Here is a 13,317-nt window from a genome sequence, read left to right on the forward strand (position 1 = left end):
GCCAGAAAGGTTCTGCACCCCTGGATTAGAGAGATGCTTGGTCTGATCTAGCAAAGCAGTTTTTATACCAAAGAGCATCCCAAACAATACTAAACTTGTTAGCTGGAGAAAGAATCACATTTCCCCACTAGCAATTTGTTGCTGTTGGAGCACTAGGAAAATGCAATTTTTTCCCAATGCTACCTTGTGAGATGTCATTATTATGCACTTAAGCAGCTACTAAAGATTTGGAACTTATTAATGTTATTTTGTTCTATTATTTTAAGGCTGGACATAAGCTGGAAGAGAACTAGGTTACAGCATCTCTTATGTTAACATCTTCAATCAAAGGGTTGCTCAAGGATTTTTGAAACACTGTAAGACCTTTTTTTAAAAAGGATTTTGGCTAGTTTTGATGAAGCTAGAATTGAGAAGTCTGGGGCTTTAACATGTGTTATGTCTTAGTGATTTCAACTGAAATGTGACTAAATGTTTTGTGCGCATGCTTTTTTTTAATGTATTATTACTCTCCCCACAAGCCATCAGGATAGGACAAGTGAGAATTCAAATGTAACCCCAAAGGCTAATTAGCAATTACTTTGTTAATGGGCCAATTAATTAGTCAGAACTTTGAAAAAAGAGAATGAAACAAGCTGTTGTGGGACAACAGTGCCAAAAAAGGGATGCAATTTTGGACCCAAGAAGACCCATTAATCTTATTACCTCCCAGTTCATTTTGCTCACCCACCTTCAACTGAACATATATTCTTTGTTTCTTACCTATTCCATTCAGATGTATGGCAGCACCCTAAATGGTGAATGATGACAGCAAGTCAACAGTTAACAGTGCCACACATGAACAGCCAGTGTCCTGATTGAGGCATTGCATTCCCAGTTTGCTAAATCATAGTTTGGCAAATCATGGATGAACATTGGGCCCATGCACTCCCCCCTCAACCTTCTCTCCCCTCCTCCCTTTGTGACTGGCTTAAGAGAGCCAATCCTAAATAGCTTAACTATAGTTCCCTGTTATATCCCAAACTAGGAATTGTGGTTTAATGTCAGTTTAATCCTGGTTAGTAAACTGACATTAAACCACAGTTCCCAATGGGGTATAACAGGGAACTGTAACTTAAGCTAATGAGAATCATTATGCCAAAGCTGGCACACAAAGGGAACAGACAAGGCAAGCAGGCCTAACATTCAATCCTAGTTCTTAAAATATCCACTGTGTTGATATATGTTACTTTCAATAAAGCAGTAACCAGTTAAACCTGATTGTGTCTTTGCTTTTCAAAAAGTCCCCTTCAGTATAATGTCATATTGTCATGATTGAGCAGGCAGGGAGTTGACTTCTGTGTAGACAGAATTGTGACAAACTCTTTCTGTTATCTAATCTTGGAGCTACTAAAAGATTACTGCCCACACTCCTTTCAGAGACCAACAGATCAGACCAGAAGCTTTGGAGCTCTTTAAAAGTGAGGTAAGGGACTAAGTGAGGGTCTGAGAGTAGACCAGTATTTCTTTTAGGGGCCAGCTCCACATATAGTAAGGTCATCGTTTATTCCCAAGCCCCAGAGAGAGTGGGAGACTAGATCTTCAATAGGTCTCCCAGTGGGAGAATTCTGAGAGCAAAACTGCACATTCCCTTAAATGCATGGCCAGTGCTGATGTACATCTCCTTGTTTCTCCTGGCAACCTTTAGTTAAAGCATATATGTGACATGACATCATCATGTCCAGTGTTTCCGCTCTACCCTGCAAGCAGCAGCCAATGAGGCGGAGGGCAGGTAAACACTAAGCACCTAACTGTCATGTTACATGTCTACTTTAACAGAAAGTTACCAGGGAAGGAGAGGAAAGCCATCAGGCTTTCATCTAAGGTAATATGAAGTTTGGCCCTAAGGTACAAACTGATGTTCATCTTAAAGTGCAGCCATGGAAAAGGTTTTTGAAATTATTTTCATTGTCCTTGGACATGGGACTTACACTCACCATCATCACATAAGGTCAGGAGCAGAAAGGAGAAACAGGCACATTTATATCATCTCCAATTTCTGGATACTATTGCTTCCTCCTGTGATAATTTCAAGCCCTGTTATCACTAGTATTCATTTGTACATCACTTTTAAAGATACGAAGCCCTGCATAATTCTTATTTTAGCATTGCAACAATTTTATGGGGTCATCTTAAGTTGAGAGGTAATAGCTTGGCCTAGGCCACCCAGTGTCATGGCCGAGCAGGAAGCTGAACTTGGGGAACTGATCTCCAACCTTAACAATGTATCCAGAGAATAACACTGACCTGAAGCAGTTTGTCTTCAAGGAAGGTGTTCCAAATAATCTGTCTCTCAGAGCAGATGGGAGGAGAGAGGCAAAGAAGAATGCCAACCAGCAACCATACTGGGCTTAAGGCGAACATTTTCCACTATGGAAACTGGCTGTATCTCAAGCTGTCGAGATTCATGCCAGGCTTATGCTGTTTTTGCCGTTCGGCAATATGTCAGCTCATTGCCGTCACGTTTCCAATCTCAACAAAAAGGTGAGACAAAAACTTGATTGAATAGTGGATCCTTTAGAGAGAGTCTCACAGGAAAGAAAAAGGCTTTCCCGAGGCTGCAAATGGAGTCCTTATAGCAAGGAGAATCAAGTTCCAATCTGCTGAAAGCTTTACCAAGCGCCCCCTCTCATTTGAAATGCTGAGATACCTCACAGAACTACCATTCCTAGGATTCTGTGGCAGGAAGGTTGGGATGGCTTAACGCATTTATTTTTACAATGCAGACATGCCTAAGATGTGATCTTAGGCTTTCTATGGTAATAAACACACAATTAGGATAGAGACAGTGTGTGTTTTGACTGTTGTGCAGCCCTCAAAGAATAGGCACATTGGCAGAGCCACTGCCCAAAGTTGTTATACAACTCAGAAACAACAGGAGAAACAGACCATGGAGTGGACAGTCCTGTCCCTTGTGGTTCACACAGATGCTGCCATGATCATATGGGCTCAATAGATTCTATGCACACTGTAGCATGCTACATGCAGGTGACACACAGAATTGTGGTGGAAACAAGGCTTAATTTGAGCAAGGGCACAATCACATCTCAACCACTAGATTCAGAACTGAAAGCAATAACAAAAGTGCCCAGAACCTGTACAGAATGTCTCTTTCTTACCACAGCACAACCATATCTTGCCCAAAGATATCGGAGATCTAGCACTTCCAGAAAGGGCCAGCTCCCGGGGGGGGGGGGGGGCTCAACAAAATGCCCCCTGCTGGGCACACTTCTGGGTCAGTGGGTCCCCAATGGCAGGCTTACCTCATGGTGGCAGAGGTGGTGGTGATGGCAGTAGCAAGCAGTGGCAGCGTTCCAACGGAGCCACCACGCTACCTCTGCACAATGTTCCAATCTATCTGGAGCAATTCTACTCCAGGAGCATTCTGAGAAACACAAATGGCGGCTCCTAGGTATTTGTGTGTGCGTGTGTGGAGGTGGGGGTGAAGGGATAGGGGGAGGTCTTAATAGTGGGCCCTGCTGGGACACCAGCACGAGCCCAAGGATGGCACAGGCTGAAGCCAGGCTTGTTTCAAGAGCAGAGGCAGGCTGGCAGCTGCCTATACAAATTAATAATTGAGGATGAGGTCCCAAAATCTCCCTTCCAGAGTGTTATAGCATTAGAACTGTGCCCTGCCCCACCATCGGTGGTGGGACTCACTGGCCACTCTTCCTAACCAAGAGGTCACAGAGCACCCTGGATATCCATCCATCCATCCATCCATCCATCCATCCATCCATATAAAAGTATTTCTAAGTTGCCTTTAAGGGTGGAACCCTCTGAGTGGGATGGGGAGAGGTCCCAACAGATAGCTAGCGCCCCTCTTTCTAGAGAAATTATTGCATGCAAAGTTAACAGAAATGGCCTGACAAAAAAGCACAGTTGGTATGAAGATGCAGATGTCTGTGCTGCCTATATAAGCCACTGAATGGTCTCAGTGGATTCAGCAGCTCCTCTCCCTTTCCACCCCACATCCCACTGCTTCCAAGCCAGATACTAATAATGAAAAACAATAAACCATCGATGCTTGCTGGAGACAAGTTGCTGGATATTGCATGGATAGACACCCTTCTCCCCGCAACGTCTCAGGTCACTAAGCAACGATCCATCACAGCCAGTGTTTAGTGCAGCAATTTTGTCTTTGATGGTGCTCTGCAAGGCTTAGTGAGTTAATTGTTTGGAACACAGAGTCCTCTGGGCACAGCTAACTTCACTGCATGATGTAAGCACTTCAGTGATCCTCCAGGGCCAAGTGAGCCTGGGAGAGCTTTCAGGCACATCTGCAGGAAAGGGCTGACAATTTGTTTTAAGTCCCATGAGCCTGTGAAAAATAGCCTCCTTCCAATGAGTGTGCTCCCTGATATCTGCATCCCGCTGTGAAGACAATTATTCAAGTTCAAAGAGAGTCAGCCTCTGAATACCAGTTACTGGGGCACAAGCAGTGGGGGAGGGCCTTCCTGGAGGCATCTGGTTGGCCACTGTGGGAAACAGGATGGTGGTCTATGTAGTCCCTTGCTCTATCTGATGGAACAGGGCTCTTATGATGTTCTCAGTAACAGTTATCTCACTCTGGAGACAGACAACCATTTATTTTTTAAGACAGGCTTTGCCTCTCACACATCTTTCTTTTGTCCCACTCTCATGTCTGGTCAAACCGGTCTTGTAGTGTGTGTGTGTTTTTAAAAAAAAACAGTGCAGGAAACAGCCAAACCTGCTTACTAAAGGCAAAAGTTGGATGAGTTTGAGCAGTAATCCACAAATACAGTTTTGGAAGGGCGCTTTAATAAAACACCTTATGCCTCCAGATGTTGACCTTGTCACCAGCAGCAAAGTGGAGGATCTGCCTCATTACCTGTTTTATTGCCCCATTTATTCCCAAATTCGTTTCAAGTATTTAGACCTATTTTTTGAGAAAAAGTCCATCTGGTCTGATTCAGAGAGGATAAAATTTTTGTTTACGTGTTATAATAAGACAATCCTTCTGGCACTGGCCAGCTTTGCGTCTGTAGCCCAAAAGCACAGAGTAAAATTTCTGACCTCGCAGAATCTTAAAAATTAGTAACATCTGTTTTATTTGATCTTTTATCTATCCATGTTTTGTATGCTTGTTGTAACATTTGATTGAAACAATAAAAGCATTATCATTATCGTTATTATCGTTATTATTATTATTTAGATATAGATATAAATACAGCAGTGGAAAAAGTGTTTTCTTTCACTTTTAAAAAACAATACCAGATTTTTCCTGCTCTAAAAAAACTTGCCAAAAGTGCTGTTTAAAAACAGAAATGAAACTGGAGAGTCACGAAGTCATCTAGAGAACAACTGTGAGTAGGTGGCACTGTGGTATAGCAGAATAGTGCAAATAAGCAAGTGGAAAAAGCATTTTCTTTCACTTCCAGAAACAGTACAGCACTTCCCCTGCCCTAAAAAAACTTGCAGAAAGTGCTCTTCAAAAATAGAAACAAAACTGGTCACGACGTTGTCTAAAAACCCAGTAAACAGCCTCGTGTACAAAATCTCATAGACTGCCAGAACGGCTAGAGCTATGAACAAGTGAAGCTGTCTTATACAGAGGCAGACCACTGAGTCAAATCATCAGTCCTCTGAGCCCAGATTTGTGTACTCCACACTTCCCAAACATGATGTCCTTGGAATGTGCTGCTACAGTTGTGTTTCATCATCTCCGCCAGCACAGTGAACTGGACTTGCTGGCTGGGAATGACGGGAGTTGGGGAATGCTGGCCTACTCTGATGGCTGGTGGCTCTCTGGGGTTAAACTTGGGTCCTTATTTATGTAAAACATGAGTTCCACCACTTAGCTCCAGCTCCTTCTTGATAAAAAGCAAGGTAAGGATAAAAAGCAAGGTCTTACCTGGAGTCTTGGTGCAGCAAGACCAAGTACAAATGTTTTGCAGAGACCCGAAATCCCGTTTTACAGCATATCTATTGCTCCCTTCGTAGTTCTGCTGAAGGCCGGGAGACCGAGATCATAGAGTCATTGTCCTAGAAGGGACCAAAAAGAGATATGATGATGCAAAACTGAACTTCAGTGCTCTGCAAGTTTTTCACAGTAGGCGAGAGATCCTGCTGGGCCCCGCACAATAGTAAAAGCGGTGCATTTATTTATTAAATTTACATGCCACCCATCTTCCAAGGTGCTCAAGGCAGCATATGTGGCTCTCTCCTAACCCCCTCTTACCTTCCCAACAATCTTGTGAGGTAGGTTAGGCTGAGAGATAAACAAATAACCTGCTGAGCTTCATGGTTGATTGGGGATTTAAACTTGGTCTTCCCATCCTGGTCCAACACTATAACCACCACACCACAATGGCTCTCTATGAATATTTATCGCCTTATTCTGTGAATCTTTTTTATAACTCTAAACAATCCATGATGGTTGTTTGTTTTCTGCTTTGAGTAGCCACCTGCCACCATCACCCCGACCCCTGCTGCCCTTATCATCAGCAATGGTTGAAAGAAAGGAAGGGCTATGGATTTCCTCATAGAAATGTAAAACAAGTGTGATGTCCACAGAGCATGCCAAGCTGCAGTACCATTTATTTTCCTTTGTATAAGTACCAAGACCAAGGTGTGTCTGTAGGAAAGATTTGGTTGTGGAATAGGAGCTTGAGGGCTTCTTCACATGCAGCTTCTATCCTGGTATTGAGATTGGTTACTCATGGAAGTTTGCAGGTCCCTTACATGACACTGTCAACCTCCAGGGCGTCTCCCGCACCAAATGACCCTTATTCCATTTTTCAAAAGATTGGAGATAATGAGCTCTCAAACTACAGCTCTTGAGTTCCGCTTGAGTTCCCTCCGTGAAAAGAGGAAAAACGGCAATAAGAGGAGCTAGACCACAGTGCCATCTAGCGGCTGTATAATGAAACACACCAAAGACCCAGATACGGGGGAAAGGAGGGGGAAAGTGGGGAGGAAAGGAAGCGCATGTAAAGGGAGTCCATCGTGATCCTGCATTTAAAACAGAAACAGAAAGCCCCATTTTAAATGCAGGATTTTAGGCTGGTGTAGCAATGCTCTGAGTCAAAGGGATTTGCATATGGTGTAAGTAGGGTGGCCATGTGTCCTTTTTTTACAGATGAGAGTTCTCTGTTTGAAGGGCTGCCAAAGGACTGCCCTCTATTTGAAAGTGTCCTCTATTTGAAGGGCTGTCTTCTCAAATTCTAGTTTAAAAAGAACCACCAGAACTGTTGCCCATTACCAGTCAGCACCTGGACAGCAGACTGGAGGTCACAGTCTTTCACACGATGGTGAGTTTTACTGTATTTCTCTTTAACTGATAATAATAATTTCTAAATGTGCAACATATGCAAATTAACATATGCAAATGTATTTGTGTCCTCTCTTTTGGTGATGCATTTCCTCTTTTTTGGCAATTCATAAGTGGCCACCCTAGGTGTAAGCCCATTTTTATAAAGCAGCCAAGATTGGACTTTCACTGCCTGTCTGGTCATCAGGGGTCCGCACCACTGGGCCACGCTGAGTCCCACACTGTAGCAAAGGGCCCCCTAGGAACCCCTGGAGCCCTCAGGGCCTACTGTTGTCGCAGCTGCTGTCCTAGTTGTCACTGCCTGTTCACCTGTCTTCTCTAAGCAAGTGAGCGGTGACAGCAGCAAGGAGAAGCAGCATGAGCCTCTGCTTCCTTTGTCTTCTCCCACTGGGCGGCTGTGCAGATTCAGCCCAAAGGGAGAGGGCAAGTGAATGTGCAGCAACAACAGCTGTAACAAGGAGGTGGGTCCAACTGAGGGCATCTTGTCCAAGGCCTCCCCCAAACCTGAAGTCAGCCCTGAATCTGGCAGATGAAGGGTGGAAGTTAAATGTGGGGTCCGAGTGGTAGTACAAAGAATCACACCCCTCCCTCTGAACCTTACTAAGGGTTCTTATAAACACCTTACTCACAATGAGTTAGTATTACAAAGCAACTGGAACCCATGTTTTACTCTGTTGTTAGTGCTTGGGGGTGAAGAGTTGTGACAGCACCATTTCCTTTCTTCCTAAACATGCCTTGTGTCTTCCTTTCTCCAGCCTTTCTTCCTTTCTTGGCTGTACTACCACCCTCGATAGAATCAGGAAACCAGTTACCATGCAGTTAGCTTTCACTGAATGACAGCAATTAATTGCAAATCAGTTTCCAGCCGTATAACTATTGTATTCACTAGTAAGTCTGCAGTGGGGAGAGAAAATGGAAGCCCCTCACAGACATTTATTTATGGAATACAGTTGCCTCTTGCAAAATGAATTAGTTACACTGTTCTTTGCTGGACAGTTTTTATAGAAGGCTGTAGGAGTTGAGGGAAAGGAATATGGTGGAAACCAAACTATGCCCAGACAAATAATTCACTGCATCAACTGCATACAGAACTAGGATCCTGGAAGGAGCAGACAGCATAGAACAATGCACCTCAACTCATGCAAACACAGACACAATGGCCTATGAGTCCTCTCTCAGCTAGAATGCTTCCAGTGAGCTATTTAAAACTGAATTGCCTCCTTTGTTTGCACTTCAAATACATATGAGGGTGGGGTGGGGGAGCTCATTTTACACAGGTTGGAAGTGGTTCTGACTTCATCCCAAATGACACAATCTCAGCTTCTCTTGCTTTCACTCTCTGAGGGCTCAGCACAGCCAAGAGCTTGTTCGAAGGGTTACCATTGATTTACGAGCCCTAATCACAGAGCTGATGGACGGGCAGGGTTTCCGCTCACTTCAATGCTAATTATTTTGAGATGATGATATATTTGTTCCATGGGGGCTCAGCAATTGCACCAGAAGGTTGGAGAGAATGGATAACTTGTTTAAACAGGGCATTTAAAATAAAAATTCAAAACAGTTAAGGGTATGGGAATGTATGTCTATGTGTTTGCTTAGGCAGGGGCAACTATTTGGACTCACCACCAGCCATACAGAAACTGAGAAAGAGAGTAGTTGGGGAGTGGGGAGGGGAGACAAATTATGGGGCCTCATTGGTGAAACAAAAATTGGTGGATGTGAACCTATCAGCTAGAAACTACTTCTTTGGGTTAGTCCAATGACTTCAACAGTAAAGAATTTTTATGCAATCCTAAAACTTTAAAGGATATTCCAAGAAACATAGCTTCCTGTACTGCTAGTTGAATATAATAACCCCCCAAGGCAGTAAGTAGACCATTGGGCTTCACTTCAAGCAAGTGAAGTGCTTGAAGTGAACTATTCACAAACCTGGTCACCTGTGATAAAGAATGGAGCCTCTGCGGGTGAGCAGGCAGGGAAGCAACTGAGAGGCAGCTACAAGCATTGGGTAGGAAGAGATCGCAGAGATAATCTAGTCCAACCCCCTGCCATCCAGCCTCTGCTTAAAAAGTTCTAATGAAAAAGAGTCCAGCACTTTCTGAGGTAGCTTATTCTTTTTTGTTCTCTTCAGGAAACACTTTCTGACTGTTAGAGCAATATGACAATGGAACCGATTACCTAGGGAGGTGGCGGGCTCTCCCACACTGGAGGCATTCAAGATGAGGCTGGACAGCCACCTGTCAGGGATGCTCTGACTTAGATTCCTGCATTAAGCAGGGGGTTGGACGCGAGGGTCTCGTAGGCCCCTTCCAACCCTACTATTCTATGATTCTTCCAGGTCATTGGTGTGACACGAGCGATTAACAAAAGCACAAGGGGTTGGTACATTTTTGGGGGGACCACTAATATTTGTGGAATTATTTGCAAAAGGCTACTGTATACTGCTACCACTACAAGCACACAATAATAGATGTTTTAATTTAATTTATTATATTTCTGTACTGCCCTATAGCCAAAGCTCTCTGGGCAGTTCACAAAAATTAAAAACCATTAAAATACATTATATAAAGTATAACACCATTCATGTAGGGACATAAAACACATAGCACACACACAACAACATATATCTAAAACAATTTAAATTTAGATATTAAATTACATATATAATTTTATATAAATTATAATTTATGATTCACATGTCACAACTACCCATATGTTGTTAAAACCGTGGGTATTCATGAAGGAGCAGGCGTGAACGAGTGTGCTGGCTCCTGCCAACTTCCGCTGAGCTAAACAACCCAGGGATGCTCCATCCGTGGGACGCTTATCATGACGTTTGGAGCCAGAATTGTGGGTTGTTGAGGGAGAGACAACTTAAAGTTGTAACCCAAGAACAAACCATGGGTTATAACTCTGGATTGTCTCTCCCCCAACAACCCATAATACCTGGTTGAGATGTCATGATCAACAACCCAGACAAAGGGCCTCCCTGGGTTGTTCAGCTCTGCCTGGCTGTAGTGGGAGAGACTGGGCAGTGAGAAACAGCATACTCACTTGCTCCCACTCATTCATGACTACCCATGGTTTAAACAACCCACGGGTAGTCATGGCATGTGAACTGAGTCAGCATCTCATTTTATGTTAATACTTAAACCTTAAGCCTTGAGCACTATTTTTAATGGGAAGACGGTATATAAATCAAATAAATGAATACGCCTCTTATGAGCAATGTGCCCATGATTATCATGGGTGTTATGTATATAAAGGGAAGGCTTGACTATTTTAAGGCCCTTGTGTATGGGGGGTGGTCGCAGTGACTGTATATTCTGGATTGGTCTGGCCGATCAAAGGCAGTGGTGGAGGATAAACTTTTCCCCTAGAGGAGAGGCTGTAGCTCAATAGTAGAGCACTCGGTTTGTGTGCAGAAAGTCCCAGATTCAATTTCTGGCATATAAAGAAAGGTAGCTGTGTTGATCCATGAGGGGTGGGGGGGAAATCCACAGTTGAACAATACCTTTATTAGGACCAAACACAATTCCACAAATCATGCAAGCTTTCGAGTTCCCCGGAAGTTTTCACTGGGCAAATAAGTAGGAGATTAAGTTTTCTGCCTGATAAAGAGTTCCAGGGAACTCAAAAGCTTGCACAATTTTGTGGAATTTTGGTTGGTACGATTTCTGGCATCTCCATTAGGGGTTCCAAGACTCCTGCCTGAAACACTGGAGAGCTACTGCCAGTCACTGTTGACAGTACTGGGTTAGATGGACAAATGGTCTGACATGGTATAAGGTAGCTTCCTATGTTCCAAACTGGAACAGTATTCCCGAAGGACTCTCTTTATTTCCCCCAGTAGGAGTGAATGGCCACTATTCCAGACAGGTTGTTTTAGATGTTCGATGGAAGACGTGAATCTGGATGCACGTCTGAAGCTTGGGAGATACATGAACTCCCACTCTGAATGTTGCACCAAAAAGGCTAAAAGAGAAGGAGCCAGTCACTCGAGCTTCTTCTCCCTCCCTGACTGATCTGGAGGCCAGCTCAGTTTCAGAAACTCCATTTCCCAAATATTTCCATTGCTCATGGCATTTTCAAACACAAACCATCAACAATGTTTAAATCAAAATTTTCCAGAAAATGCATCAGTACATTAAAGTTTCAGTGGTTTTGGCTGGCATCACACACAGCAACTAGGCAACAGACACAGAGACCAAGCCCAGTACATCCTGTGGAGTGGGAATGTGCTACTCAATTCCCTAACCTTGCACTCCTGTTGAATGTCAGATTGATATTCAAAGGGTCTGTCTTGGCATTAGTCCTCAATGCCATCTGTAGCCACTGTGAGTTGCATACTGCATGGAGGAAGCCCTATTCATATTCAGGGAGAGGATACCTCTGACAACTAACATAAGCTGGAAATGGTCACATAGGATACATACTGTCATCATGTTGCAAAACATATAAAGCACATGATTTGGTCCCAGAACATATTCTAAAAGCACATGATGCAGCAATCTTGCAGAAGACCACCTAGGAACCCTACGTACACTGCCTTCAGTTCCATGATGGAAGAAAGATAGATTGCCACTCTCAAAGGACCAAATGCAGAATAACATGGACCGCAGGCTTGATCCAGAAGGCCAATATTTTATATTTGTATGAGCTGCTACCCAACTGGCAGAAACCACTGTGGGTTTCCCCCAAAAGTAATGGAATTGCTTTTTTTTTTTTTTTAAGCAATTCCATATGAAAACACTGGAATTGTTGATCCATACAACTTTCCCTGGGCAAAATTCTAGATTCCTGTGAGGTCCAGAAGAGAGATAGGGTTCTGGAAAAATTACATAGATAATCAATTATTTCTGAATTGACATCCCCAGGTGTGACCACAAGTGGCATTATTTCAAAAACTGAGCCAATGAGCCCTAAATGTTACATCAGAATTGGTCAGAGCCCATTACATTGAAGGACAAGAGCTTTATTTTTATTTTTTATTTTATTTATTACAATTATTTGCTATCCTGCTCTTCAGGCCAAGGATTTCCAGAGCAGCTTGCAACAATTACGGCTTATGGTTCCTTTATGCTCTGTTTCTCCTCTGTTTGGATCATTCATGGTCATATGAAGAGGAGGAGGAAAAGGAAAAGATCTGGGATTAATGAAGGCTGCTTCACACATTACAGGTTTTGGCGCATACAGATGGCATGCCCCCAAAGCATCGTTCCACACAGCTTCCAGAAAGTTTTTCTTGAATTCATGCGGCCACACAGTTGAAATGCCAACAGATACGTGAACATATTGTTATGGCTGCTAAATGATCTTTCTTTTCTAGGCTGATTTCATAGTTAATAGCCCAAGATGGTTGGTAGGTGTTGTCTCAGTGGAAATGAATGGTTAGGAAATAGTTGGAGATCTCTCAAGTGTTTTGAATGGGACAGCTATCAGATCTTGGAAGGTAACATCTCCTACTCACCCCAGTGAAGGGGAAGGGGATGATGTAAGAAGTGCATGTGTGTACGTGCATGTGTGAAGGAGCAAAACAAGAGTATTTAGAAGAGAGTGAGTTGCAAGCTGAAAGCTGAAAGGATTTTGTGGTGCAGAGAACTCTGGAGATCTGAGGCATGGTAGGAGTGCATGCTTTTGCCTCTGCTTAGGCTCTACAAGCAGTGAATCTGAGGCATACTAGACTTCTCTGCTCCAACACACTTCCAGTATATCACTGCAGTTACAGAAGAGAAAACAGCTGCATCTTGGCCCTACACACACAGACCTCACCTTTCCCCAGTTCATTTGACCTAAATCCTATACTGGAGTGGGCACCCCAACTCCCTGCTTTAACAGCAGATGCTTTACGAAAGATGTAAATCAAATTGGAACATGCAGGAGGCCTTCATGTCCTTCAAGGAGCTATAGAAGCAGCCATCAATCTTTATTAATTCTGGCACAAGGGGCCTTCTTTCACTCCCTTCTTGGAGGGAATATAATCCCCC

General features: G+C 43.4%; 1 protein-coding gene across 2 annotated transcripts in view; it reads right to left on the reverse strand.

The window, feature by feature from the left end:
- COL8A2 (collagen type VIII alpha 2 chain) overlaps nt 1-13,317 on the reverse strand; it is a 241,444-nt gene that overhangs the window by 69,116 nt on the left and 159,011 nt on the right. For both annotated transcript variants that reach the window (XM_084815979.1, XM_084815981.1), the window contains exon 3: nt 5,912-6,042. The gene's annotated coding sequence lies outside the window, so the exon portion shown is untranslated. The remainder of the gene's footprint in view (nt 1-5,911; nt 6,043-13,317) is intronic.

This window comes from Heloderma suspectum, chromosome 10, assembly GCF_057233095.1.
Source record: "Heloderma suspectum isolate Gila_16-S chromosome 10, 16-S_ref, whole genome shotgun sequence".
NCBI lineage: Eukaryota > Metazoa > Chordata > Lepidosauria > Squamata > Helodermatidae > Heloderma > Heloderma suspectum.